Source organism: Callithrix jacchus, chromosome 19, assembly GCF_049354715.1.
Source record: "Callithrix jacchus isolate 240 chromosome 19, calJac240_pri, whole genome shotgun sequence".
NCBI classification, from domain to species: domain Eukaryota; kingdom Metazoa; phylum Chordata; class Mammalia; order Primates; family Cebidae; genus Callithrix; species Callithrix jacchus.
Genome location: NC_133520.1, coordinates 40621364 through 40635255, shown reverse-complemented (window position 1 = coordinate 40635255; position 13892 = coordinate 40621364). Strand labels below are relative to the sequence as shown.

The following is a 13892-nucleotide window of genomic DNA, read 5'->3' as shown; positions in this document are numbered from 1 at the left end:
AAGGAGGTCTGGAGTGCACCCCAGCCCCTCATCTGCCCTCCCACCCCCAAACTCAGCATGGAGTCATATGGACTTCCTCCAGGTGAATATAACCCCCTCGTCTTTGAATATGTCATGCAGGATTATTATTATGTGTTTTGTTTTGGCAAAGAAATTTAAGCCAATTTACTTTTGTTCTGTAACTCACAACTGAACTGCGCTCAGAGTCTCTGGGACCCATTCAGGCGTGGGTCTGTGGTTCTATAACGACTTTGGGCTGTTGGAACAATGGCTTTGTAAAATATGTTTAAAAGCTCCCTCTGAACTGATGGATCACAGCCTTCTTGGTTGGCCCCTGGATTCCTGGCACTGGAGTTATCATTGCCCATATCATTGTCACCTGGAATGTGACTCCTTTGGTTTCCTAAAAAACTTCTGGAACCTTTCAATCATATGGAATGAAAAAGATCTTACTTTGGAAAAAGTCATTTTAGATCATTTATAGAAATTCTGCCAGAAAAATATTCAAACCTCTTCCTTTTGTAAAACCTATTTTTTTAAAAAATATATATATTATACTTTAAGTTCTGGGATACATGTGCAGAATGTACAGGTTTCTTATATAGGTACACACATGCCACGGTGGTTTGCTGCACCCATCACCCATCAACTACATTAGAGATTTCTCCCGCTTCCTTCCCCTATCCCCCACCCCTGGTGTGTGATGTTCCCCTCCCTGTGTCCATGTGTTCTCATTGTTCAACTCCCACTTATAAGTGAGAACATGTGGTGTTTGGTTTTTCTGTTCTTGTGTCAGTTTGCTGAGAATGATGGTTTCCAGCTTCATGCATATCCCTGCAAAGGACATTTACTCATCCTTTTTTATGGCTGCATAGTATTCCATGATGCATATGTGCCACATTTTCTTTATCCAGCCTATCACTGATGGGCATTTGGGTTGGTTCCAAGTCTTTGCTATTGTGAATAGTACTGCAATAAACATACATATGCATGTGTCTTTATAGCAGAGTGATTTATAATCCTTTGGGTATATACCCCATAATGGGAATGCTGGGTCAAATGGTATTTCTGGTTCTAGACTCTTGAGGAATCACCATGTCTTCCATGATGGTTGAACTAATTTACACGCCCACCAACATTGTAAAAGCGTTCCTGTTTCTCCACATCCTCTCCAGCATCTGTTGTCTCCAGACTTTCTTATGAGCACCATTCTAACTGGCATGAGATTACCATCTCATTGTGGTTGTGACTTGCATTTCTCGAATGACCAGTGATGAGCTTTTTTTCATATGTTGTTGGCTGCATAACTGTCTTCTTATGAGAAGTGTCTGTTCATACCCTTCTATTTTTTGATGGTTTTTTTTTCCTTGTAAATTTGTGTAAGTTCCTTGTAGAATGTGGATATTAGCCCTTTGTCAGATGGGTAGATTGCAAAGATTTTCTCCCATGCTGTAGGTTGCCTGTTCACTCCGATGATAGTTTCTTTTGCTGTGCAGAAGCTCTTTAGTTTAAATAGATCCCTTTAGTGAATTCTGGCTTTTGTTGCCATTGCTTTTGGTGTTTCAGTCATAAGTCTTTGCCCATGCCTGTGTCCTGAGTGTTACTGCCTAAGTTTTCTTATAGGGTTTTTATGGTCTTAGGTCTTACATTTAAGTCTCTAATCCATCTTGAGTTAATTTTTTGTATTAGGTGTAAGGAATTGGTCCCATTTCCATCTTCTGCATATGGCTAGCAAGTTTTCCCAACACCATGTATTAAATAGGGAATCCTTTCCCCATTGCTTGTTTTTGTCAGGTTTGTCAAAGATCAGATGGTGATAGATGTGTGGCATAATTTCTGAGGCCTCTGTTCTGTTCCATTGGCCTACATATCTGTTTTTGTAATAGTACCATGCTGTTTTTGTTACTGTAGCCTTGTAGTATAGTTTGAAGTCAAGTACCGTAATGCCTCCAGCTTTGTTCTTTTTGCTTAGGATTGTCTTGGCTATACAGGCTCTTTTTTGGTTCCATATGAAATTTAGTTTCTTTTAATTCTGTGAAGAAGGTCAGTGGTAGCTTGATGGGGATAGCACTGAATCTATTAATTACTAAATGGCCATTTTCACAAAACTGATTCTTCCTGTCCATGAGCATGGAATCTTTTTCCATTTGTTTGTGTCCTCTCTTATTTCCTTGAACAAGGGTTTGTAGTCCTTCAAGAGATCCTTCACATCCCTTGTAAATTGTATTCCCAGGTACTTCATTATCTTTGTAGCAGTTGTGAATGGGAGTTCACTTGTGACTTGGCTCTCCGTTTGTCTGTTGTTGGTGTATAGGAATGCTTGTGATTTCTGCACACTGATTTTCTATCCTGATATTGTGCTGAAATTGCTTATCACATTGAGGAGATTTTGGACTGAGATGATGGGATTTTCTAACTATACAATCAAGTCATCTGCAAATAAAGACAATTCGACTTCCTCTCTTCCTAATTGAATACGCTGTATTTCTTTCTCTTGCCTGATTGCCCTGGACAGAACTTCCAATACTATGTCAAATAGGAGTAATGAGAGAGGGCCTCCTTGTCTGTACAGAAATGCTTACAGCTTTTGCCCATTCAGTATGATATTGGCTGTAAATCTGTCATAAATAGCTCTTATTATTTTGGGATATGTTCCATTAACACCTATTTTAATGAGAGTTTTTAGCATGAAGGCGTGTTAAATTTTATCAAAGGCCTTTTCTACATCTATTGAGATAATCATGTGGTTTTAGTCCTTGGTTCTGTTTATGTGATGGATTACATTTATCAATTTGCATATGTTGAACCAGCCTTGCATCCCAGGGATGAAGCTGACTTGATTGTGGTGGATAAGCTTTTTCATGTGCTGTTGGATTTGGTTTGCCAGTATTTTATTGAGGATTTCTGCATCAATGTTCATCAGGGACATTGGCCTGAAATTTTCTTTTTTTGTTGTGTCTCTGCCAGGTTTTGGTATCAGGATGATGCTGGCCTCATAAAGTGAGTTAGGGAGAAGTCCCTCTTTTTCTGTCGTTCGGAATATTTTCAGAAGGAATGGTACCAGCTCTTCTTTGTACCTTTGGTAGAATTTGGCTGTGAAACTGTCTGGTCCTGGGCTTCTTTTGGTTGGTAGGCTACTGATGACTGCCTCAATTTCAGAACTTGTTATTGGTCTGTTCAGGGAGTCAACTTCTTCCTGTGGGAGGGTGTATGTGTCCAGGAATTTATCCATTTCTTCTAGTTTATTTGCATAGAGGTGTTTATAGTTTTCTCTGATGGTAGTTTGTATTTCTGTGGCATCAGTGGTGATATTCCCCTTTATCATTTTTTATTGTGTCTATTTGATTCTTCTCTCTTTTCTTCTTTATTAGTCTAGCGAGTGGTCTATCTACTTTGTTAATTTTTTTCAAAAAAACAGCTCCCGGATTCATTGATTTTTTTAAGGGTTTTTCGTGTCTCTATCTCCTTCAGTTCTGTTCTGATCTTAGTTATTTCTTGTCTTCTGCTAGCTTTTGAATTTGTTTGCTCTCGCTTCTCTTGTTTTTTTCATTGTGATGTTAGGGTGTCGATTTTAGATCTTTCCTGCTTTCTCCTGTGGGCATTGAGTGCTATCAGTTTCCCTCTAAACACTGCTTAGCTGCGTCCCAGCGATTCTGGTACGTTGTGTCTTTGTTCTCATTGGTTTCAAAGAACTCCTTTATTTCTGCCTTACTTTTATGATTTACCCAGAAGTCATTGAGGAGCAGGTTGTTCAGTTTCCATGCAGTTGTGTCATTTTCAGTGAGTTTCTTAATCCTGAGTTCTAATTTGATTGCACTGTGGTCTCAGAGACTGTTTGTTATGATTTCCATTCTTTTCCATTTATTTCCAAGTGCGATGTGGTGCTGAGAAGAGTGTATATTCTGTTTATTTGGGGAGGCGAGTTCTGTAGATGTCTGTTAGGTCCAGTTGGTCCCGAGCTGAATTCAAGTTCTGAATATCCTTGTTAATTTTCTGTCTCGTTGTTCTGTCTAATATTGACAGTGGGGTGTTAAAGTCTCCCAGTAGGATTGCATGAGGGTCTAAGTCACTTTGTAGGTGTCTAAGAACTTGCTCTGTGAGTCTGGGTGCTCCTGTATGGGGTACGTACATGTTTAGGGTAGTCAGCTCTTCTTGCTGCATGGATCCCTTTACCATTATGTAATGCCCTCCTTTGACTTTTTTGGTCTTTGTTGGCTTAAAGTTTATTCTGTCAGAGACTAGGATTGCAACCCCTGCTTTATTTTTATTTTTGCTTTCCGTTTGCTTGGTAAACATTCCTCCATCTCTTGATTTTGACTCTGAGTGTGTCTTTGCATGTAAAATACAGCACACCAATGGGTCTTGACTCTTTATGTAATTTGCCAGTCTGTGTCTTTTAAGTGAGGCATGTAAATTAGCCTATTTACAGTTAACATTAATATTGTTATGTGTGAATTTGGTCCTGTCATTTTGATGCTAGCTGGTTGTTTTGCCCATTAGTCGATGCAGTTTTTTTGTAGGGTCAGTGGCCTTTACAATTTGTTATGTTTTTGCACTGGCTGGTACCAGTTCTTTTCATATTTAGTGCTTTTTTCAGGAGCTCTTGTAAGGCAGACCTGGTGGTAACAGAATCCCTCAACATTTTCTTGTCTGCAAAGGATTTTATTTATCTTTCGCTTATGAAGCTTAGTTTGGCTGGATATGAAATTCTTGTTTGGAAATTCTTTACTTTAGGAATGTTGAATACCGGCCCCCACTCTCTTCTGGCTTGCAGGGTTTCTGCAGAGAGATCCGCTGTTAGTCTGATGGGCTTCCCTTTGTGGGTAACCCGACCTTTCTCTCTGGCTGTCCTTAACATTTTTTCCTTCATTTCAACCTTGGTGAATCTGACGATTATGTTTTGGGGTTGCTCTCCTTGAGGAGTGTCTTTTTGGTGTCCTCTGTATTTCCTAAATCTGAATGCTGGCCTGTCTTGCTGGGTTGGGGAAGTTCTCCTGGGTGATATCCTGAAGAGTGTTTTCCAAATTGGTTCCATTCTCCCCTTCACTTGCAGGTCAAACGTAGGTTTGGTCTTTTCATATAGTCTCATGTTTCTTGGAGGCTTTGTTTGTTCCTTTTCATTCTTTTTTCTCTAATCTTGTCTTCACGCTTTATTTCATTAAGTTTATCTTCAATCTCTGATATCCTTTCTTCTGTTTGATCAATTTGGCTATTGATACTTGTTCAACTATTCACAAAGTTCTCATGCTGTGTTTTTCAACTCCATCAGGTTGTTGATGTTCTTCCCTAAACTGGTTACTCTCGTTTGCAATTCCTCTGCCCGATTTTCAAGGTTCTTAGCTTCCTTGCATTGGGTTAGAACATGCTCCATTAGCTCAGAAGAGTTTGTTATTACCGGCCTTCTGAAGCCAACTTCGTCAAACTCACTCTCCGTTCTGTTTTGTTCCCTTATTGGCGAGAAGTTGTGATCCTTTGGAGGAGAAGAGGTGTTCTGATTTTTGGGATTTTCAGCCTTTTTGCACTGGATTTTTCTTATCTTTATGGATTCAGGTGACCTTCAGATGGGTTTTGTTTAGATGTCTTTTTTGTTGATGTTGATGCTATTCCTTTCTGTTAGTTTTCCTTCTAAAGGCCCCTCTGCTGCAGGTCTGCTGGAGTTTGCTGGGGGTCCACTCCAGACCCTGTTTGCCTGAGTATCACCAGCAGAGGCTGCAGAACAGCAAAGATTGCTGCCTGTTCCTTCCTCTGGAAGCTTTGTCCCAGAGGAGCACCCACCACATGCCAACCAGAGCTCTCCCATAGGAGGAGTCTGTCAGCCCCTTTAGGTAATATCAAGGGAGGTGTCCCCTTGTCAGGATTCACAGGGGTCAGGGACCCACCTGAGGCATTCTGTCTCTTAACCGAGCTCAAGTGTTGTGCTGGGAGATCGGCTGCTCTCTTTAGATCTGAAAGGCAGGAAGGTTTAATTCTGCTGAAGCTTCGCCCACAGCCACCCCTGTCCCAGGGAGATGGGAGTTTTATCTATAAGCCCCTGAGTGGGGCTGCGGCCTGTCTTTCAGAGATGCCCTGCGGAGAGAGGAGGAACCTAGAGGCAGTCTGGCATCAGCGGCCTTGCTGAGCTGCGGTGGGCTCCACCCAGTTTGAACGTCCCGGCAGCTTTGTTTACACCGTGAGGGGGAAACCACCTACTCAAGCCTCAGTAATGGCAGATGCCCCTTCCCTTACCAAGCTCAAGCATCCCAGGTCAACTTCAGACTGCTGTGCTGGCAGCAAGAATTTCAAGCCAGTGGATCTTAGCTTGCTGTGCTCTGTGGGTTGGAGGGGGGGATCCGCTGAGCTACTCCCTGGCCTCAGCCCCCTTTCCAGGGGAGTGAATGGTTCTGTCTCACTGGCGTTCCAGGCACCACTGGGGTATGAGAAAGAACTTCTGTGAGTAGCTCAGTGTCTGGGCAAATGGCCACCCAGTTTTGTGCTTGAAACCCAGGGCCCTGGTGGTGCAGGCACCCGAAGGAATCTCCTGGTCTGCGGGTGGCGAAGACCGTGAGAAAAGCGTATTATCTGGGCTGGATAGCACAGTCCCTCACGGCTTCCCTTGGCTAAGGGAGGGAGTTCCCGGACCCGTGCACTTCCAGGTGAGGCAACGCCCCACCTGCTTCGGCTGGCTCTCCTTGGGCTGCACCCACTGCCTAACCAGTCCCAGGGAGACGAGCTGGGTACCTCCGTTGGAAATACAGAAATCACCCACCTTCGGCGTTGATCTCGCTGGGTTTTCTCCTCTTCCCGTCGCTGGGAGCTGCACACCGGAGCTGTCCCTATTCAGCCATCTTTCCAGCCACCCCAAACCTGGTTTTAATTTATTTTAACGATGTTGCCCGTCTTCCTGTCAAGTCAAGCAGCCACACTGGGCACATGAAAAGGGGGAAAGCGGTCCTGCTTAGAGTCCCACGTGCCACTGATGGGCTAACAGTATAACCCTACATGATATTATTTAAAGAAAAAAGTGCTCTTTAAATCATGGCTGGAAGATTGCACCCTTAATCTCCTGCCGTGTGTTTTTTAGAAACTGGCACTTTGTTGCAATATTGTACAATAGATTTGTCAGAATGTCATGGGCTAAAAGAAAGGATGGGGAAGGTTGCTGAATTTCTTGCATTTCTTGGTAGATCAGAAAAGCATGGGTCAGGTGTGGTAGCTCATGCCTGTAATCTCAGCACTTTGGGCGGCTGAGGCGGGCAGATCACCTGAGGTCAGGAGTTCAAGACCAGCCTAACCAACATGGTGAAACCCCATCTCTACTAAAAACAAACAAAAAAATTAGCCGGATGTGGTGGCAGGCTCCTGTAATCCCAGTTACTCAGGAGGCTGAGGCACGAGAATCACTTGAACCCAGGAGGCAGAGGTTGCAGTGAGCCGAGATCACTCCACTCGGCTGGGCGATAGAGTGAAACTCAATGTCCAAAAGAAAATTGCGTGTGTTAAGAACAATCTATGTGGAGAAGCGCACGCTGTTTAGGGGTCCCGTCTCTCCAATCATCTTTCTTAAATGGTCGGTAGTCTTCCGGAGGTGAGTAACGCACTAGAAACAACAGAAGTGAGATCGCTTCTTCCACATTGCTGGATCAGGACAGAAGGCGTGGGCATCACGTGGGCAATACCGCATTCAGCTTTTAGATGCTCAGATCACGTTTTGCCTGGAATACTCACTCACCTTTACAAAAAATGTAAGCAGGCCGTGTGTTCTTAAACTTTGGTCCGGAAAGGAGGGAGGGAAAGTATTTGTTCTTTGTCTTGCCTTTGTGTGTGTGTATGTTCGTTAAATTTTTTTTGCCTTATTTTTTAACATTTATCCTAGGAGAAAGATTTCTGATGGGAGTTTGATGCAGAAAGTATGTTTCACACCAGTTAATCTGCAGAATGAAACCAACCTTCCTTCCTTCCTTCCTTCTTTCCTTCCTTCCTTCCTTCCTTCCTTCCTTCCTCCCTCCCTTCCTTCCTTCCTCCCTTCCTCCCTCCCTCCCTTCCTCCCTCCCTCCCTTCCTCCCTCCCTCCCTTCCTCCCTCCCTCCCTTCCTCCCTCCCTTCCTTCCTTCCTTCTTTCCTTCCTTCCTCCCTTCCTTCCTTCCTTTTTCCTTCCTTCCTTCTTTCCTTCCTTCCTCCCTCCCTTCCTCCCTCCCTTCCTTCCTCCCTTCCTTCCTTCCTTCCTTCTTTCCTTCCTTCCTTCCTTCCTCCCTCCCTCCCTTCCTTCCTTCTTTCCTTCCTTCCTTCCTTCCTCCCTCCCTTCCTTCCTTCCTCCCTCCCTCCCTCCCTTCCTCCCTCCTTTCCTTCCTCCCTTCCTTCCTTCTTTCCTTCCTTCCTCCCTCCCTTCCTTCCTTCTTTCCTTCCTTCCTCCCTTCCTTCCTTCCTCCCTCCTTTCCTTCCTTCCTTCCTCCCTCCTTTCCTTCCTTCCTTCCTCCCTTCCTTCCTTCCTTCTTTCCTTCCTTCCTCCCTCCCTTCCTTCCTTCTTTCCTTCCTTCCTCCCTTCCTTCCTTCCTCCCTCCTTTCCTTCCTTCCTTCCTCCCTTCCTTCCTTCCTCCCTTCTTTCCTTCCTTCCTCCCTCCCTTCCTTCCTTCCTCCCTTCCTTCCTTCCTCCCTTCCTTCCTTCCTCCCTTCCTTCCTTCCTCCCTCCTTTCCTTCCTTCCTTCCTCCCTTCCTTCCTTCCTTCCTTCTTTCCTTCCTTCCTCCCTCCCTTCCTTCCTTCCTTCTTTCCTTCCTTCCTCCCTTCCTTCCTTCCTTCCTTCTTTCCTTCCTTCCTTCCTCCCTTCCTCCCTTCCTCCCTCCCTCCCTTTCTTCCTTCCTTCCTCCCTTCCTTCTTTCCTTCCACTCCTTTTCTTCCTCTCTCATTCTTTCTCACTCTCTCTCTTTTTTTGTTTTTTGAGAGGCTCTGGCCCTGTTGCCCAGGCTGGAGTACAGTGGCACAATCTCAGCTCACTACAGCCTCCATCTTCCAGGCTCAAGCGATCCTTTCACCTCAGCCTCCCAAGTAGCTGGGATTTCAGGCATGTGCCACCACGGTTTACTAAATTTAAAGCATGTTTTGTAGAGACAAGGTCTCACTATATTGCCTATGCTTGAACTCCTGGGCTCAAGCGATCCTCCCACCTCAGCCTCCCAAAGTGTTGGGATTGCAGGCATGAGCCACCATGCCCGGCCTCTTTCTTTCTCTCTTGCAAGTTAATAATGCTTTGCATTTGTATGCTGCTTCATAGTACATTCTTATCTTTTTGGTTCTTCACAACTCTCCTTCTAGGGAAGTTGCAGGACAGGCCTGTTTTAGGGGTAAGGAAGCCAAAGCCCATTCCTGAGATCACAGAGCCCCTCAGTGGTGGCGACGCGTGGGTTGGAACCCAGTCTCTGCTCCTGCCTTGCTGCAGTGCCCACACACCCTGTACCTGCACAATGGACCCTCCGTGTTTTGCTCTCTACAGCTGAATCCCATCCAAAAACATGAGGAAACCAGGAAGGGCTTCTGGTGTGTACCCAGGACAGCACACTGCTGTCCTGCACCTGCACCCCCGGCTCTCCTCGGGAGTGGCCTGGCGCTCTCAACTCCATCTGTTCCCCATGACTGGCCGTCTCCCATGTGAGGCTGAGACACAGGACACCTCACACTCCGGGAGGAATCCCAGCACGCCCATCCCGCCCCCATCCTTGGCAGCGGGGAAGCGGGACCCCACAGTGGGTGTGGTTGCTGGTCGGCTTTGTAGTTTGGCTCTGCTGTCTGTCTCATGCAGTGACCCTTTTGCTTTGAGAATCCCTCTGGCAATCTCCCATTTTCTACTTTTCCTGTCATTCTTCCCGGCGATGGCCCGTTCTTACTCGCCGCTGCTTTCCCCTGGAGAACTGAAGACTGATGTGGAAAGCTTAGAGTTGACTCCAGCCCTGCTGGGATTGGGACAGAAATGACGTCAAATGGTGCTCCTGCTTTGTTTCCAGTTTCTACTGAGCTGATTCTCAGGAACCCGGGAATTCAAACATCAGACAGAGGCGAAGGGATCGGAAGAGCCAGTGGTGACCTGAACTCTGTAGCCTAGAACGTTGTAGAGGTGAAAACCGTTTCTCATCACCCACACGCTCCTACTGGGCGTTGTCATGGCCAAGACTCAGGTCAGGGAACTGTCCGCAGTTTCCTGTGTGTCTATAGGGGCCTTTGTCGTGGGTATGCACAAAATAAGTTGAAACAAACTCGCACGTGAGAAGGGCTGGTGGAGTTCTCCCTGCTCCTGCCACCTTCTCGTCACCTGCAGTCTTTTTTTTTTTTTTTCTGGACAGTCTCACCCTATCGCTCAGGCTGGAGTGCAGTGGCGCCATCTCAGCTCACTATAACCTCCGCCTCCCGGGTTCAAGTGATTCTCCTTCCTCAACCTCCCAAGTAGCTGGGTTACAGGCACCTGCCATCATGCCCAGCTAATTTTTGTATTTTTTTTTTTTTTTTTTTTTTTTTAGTAGAGATGGGTTTTAGCATGTTGGCCAGGCTGGTCTCAAACTTCTGACCTCAGGCCTCCCAAGTGCTGGGATTACAGGTGTGAGCCACCACGCCCAGCCTGCAGTCTTTTTCTCATGGCTGAGGGATCCTTCCAGTGGTCACGTTTTGCCCATAGCCCTCCTGAATGCTGGAGTCTGCAGAAAACTTCCAGCCGAATAGCTTCTGGGTAGAGAAACAGGCCAACAAGACTCTCCTAGGCGTGCAGCACGGGGCTGTGCTCCATGACGAGGGACAAACAGGAATATCCGTGTGCGGTGATCATGGATAGCAGTCGAGGGGAGTGATTACAGGCCGCTCCTCAGACTCCAGTCGGGCTGTGTGGCAGGCAGCGATTGCCTCCGTGTTGACGGAGTGAGTGTCTGTGCGGTTCGGGAGCGAGGTGCTGCCTCTCTCTGTGCGTGTCTCACAGTTCCTTTCTCCCTCAGTCCCGTGATGCCGTCCAGAACAAGCTGAACTGATGAATGAGCAGGACATAAAGATAGCTGCTGCTGTCCCACTCCATCCGCGGATTCATTAGACAAACAGGGCAGAGTGGGGTCCCCACCAGTGGGAAGTTGGGTGCAGGAGATGCCAGTCTCTTGCTGGAATCAGGGTGTCAGCCCTTCCTGGCCACCACTCAGACTGTTCCTATTGCTTTCTGGATCCCATTCCCTGCAGGTCTACCCTGGGGAGTGACATAGTGACTGTCACTTCCACCCCGAGAGCTGGGGAGAAGGCGGTGCATGTTAGTAACTGCCTGGTCTCTCTATGTAAGAGCAGCAGGGAGAGGCGGGGCTGGAGCAGCCGTTGCCAAGAACCTAAGAGCGTTAGTGACAAAACCAAGAACTCCTGGCGAGGGGTCCGAGGGGCCTTCTGGATCACAAGTGGTGTCTCCTCAGCACTTTAATTACAGCGGATTAAGCAGGAAGTGGAGTGCTGGACTAAAGGAATAATGAGACAAAGGAGGTGAAGCAGAAAAACTCAATTTCCTTCCTTTAAAGGGAAAAAAATGTCCATTTAGTTAGATGAATTGCAAAGAAAAGAATAGAGTGTGGCATTTCCCCCAGCTTGGAGCTCAATGGGTTTTTAAAGAACTGTGTATCTCTTTGGCCAGACCAGTGACCGGGATCCTCAGCCTCTCTACAGAAAATGAGCCACAGGCTTGGGATTTCATTAAGATGCCAGAGCATTCCTTCTGGACAAATGACTCACTAATTCAGCCCTTCTTGCCCGTTTCTCCTGTAGGCCCTTGCCTGGCTTAGCTCATATTTTACATTCAGCACCTCTAGTTACCCAGAAATTGCATGCAGGCTTGTGAAATAGAAAAGCAGTGGGCCGTGGCCCCATCAGTCCTGCCTGGCATTGCGTCATCCCTGACTTGCAATGCTCGGAGGCTAGACTGGGAGATTTGCTCACAGAAAGCCTGAGGTCCCAGGTGCCTTCCAAAAGTGGAGGTTTGAATACACACTCTTAGCACACATGCTGTGTAACTGAGGCAAAGCTACAGAAATGAATGGAACTGAAATCAGACTATAAAAGCACAGTGAACAAGGAAGTTGCCAGAATGAATGCAGATAAACCTAGTGGTTATTGTCCTGTGCGTAGCGGCTGTGTGGGATTTGGCTGTTTTACTAGCAGGAGCCCTGGGGGCCCGGTGCTTAATAACTAGCTCTGCCCGCCAGGGATCCCCCACGGTATCCTGCTTGTGATTGATGCTATCCAGAGTCCAGGGCAAGGGGTTCTAAACCTTATCATGTTTTGTTTTGTTTTATGTTTTGAAAAGACAAGGTCTCCCCCTGTCACCCAGGCTGGAGTGCAGTGGCATGATCATAGCTTACTGTAACCTTGAACTCCTGAGCTCAGGTGACCCTGCTACCTCAGCCTCCCAAGCGGCTGGGACCTGTAGGTGTGCACCATCTCACCTGGCTGTTTATTTAAATAAAGGTTTTGTAGAGATGGGGTCTTGCCATGCTGCCTAGGCCTGTCTTGAACTCCCACCTCTGCCTCCCAAAGCACTGGGATTTCATATATGGGTACCACGCCCAGTCTAAAACGTTACCATAAACATCGTGATTGGAAAATGATAGGTTATCATGATCCAGGAGAAGGCAAGTAAAGGGAGGAGGGAGGAAGAGACACAGGAATGGAATGCCCACCGTGTGCTTATGCCACATTCAGCACTTTACATGCTGGTCCATTGAATTTTTACACCCGCCAATATGATGGGCATTGTTAGGCTATACAGATAAGGAAGCTGGGGCTCTAAGAAGTGTGACTATCTGTGGGAGGCAGCAGTTGGCATGATGGAAAAAGAGCAGGCTTTGGAGGTGGGATCCAAGTCCAGCCTTCCTCCCACAGGTTCAGTGACACGGGGTTTTATATAACATCATTTTTTCATCTGTAAGATCTGGAAAGGTATACCTCCACCCTAGAGCATTGGGAGGATTCAATGAGATCACGTAGATAACAGCACAGTTCTGGTGTACAAGACAACACGGCAGGTATTGTTCTATGACGTCGCGATGGGAGAAGCAAGATCTAAATCCTGAGAGGTGGAGCACATCCCACGCTCGGGCTTCTTCCACCATGACACCAGCTTCTGGGTCTACACAGAGTTACTGCCTTCAGTTACAAGGCAGGCACAGCTGGGACACAGTGCAGGACACCTGGGGACCCAGTGCCCTTGGAATTCTTTCCCTTCAGCTTTGTGCACTGTAGGTGAGTTGGCTCAGCAGGTAGAGCTGAGGTCAGCAGGAGGATCGCCAGCTTGCACAAAATATATGATTCTCTGAGCATTTCTATAAGTTGGAATATTCTATTTAAAAATTTACGGCTGGGCACGGTGGCGCTCACCTGTAATCCCAGCACTTTGGGAGGCCAAGGTGGGCAGATCACTTGAGGTCAGGAGTTTGAGACCAGCCTGACCAATATAGAGAAACCCCATCTCTACTAAAGATATAAAATTAGCCGAGTGTGGTGGCACATGCCTGTAATCCCAGCTACTTGGGAGGCTGAGGCAGGAGAATCACTTGAACTCAGAAGTTGCAGTGAGCCAAGCACCATTGCACTCCAGCCTGGAGCAAGACTCCGTCTTAAAAAAAAAAAAATTTACAGCCACCCCTCCACCCCCAAATTACACGACAGAGATTTCATCAACTCCAACAACTGATGAGACAAAGAAAACAAAACACAGAGGACTTTAGAAATAATCCTCGTGCATTCCTTCAGAATTTGCCATATATTACTCAGATGACCTGTAGCTGTGTCTGGCTATCCTGCTACTCTATGCATTACTTATCTTTGGATCCCGCATGCCTAGCACAGTGCCTGGCACATAGTAGGTCTCCACATAAGTGCCATAGTAGGTGCTTCAAGTAAGTGCCCATTATTTG

The 13892-nt window shown here is 46.5% G+C and overlaps 1 protein-coding gene across 11 annotated transcripts in view; it reads left to right on the top strand.

Annotated features, from left to right (window-relative positions):
• Positions 1–13892, top strand: part of KIF26B (kinesin family member 26B) — a 636506-nt gene that overhangs the window by 508731 nt on the left and 113883 nt on the right. The gene's annotated exons all lie outside the window — the stretch shown is intronic.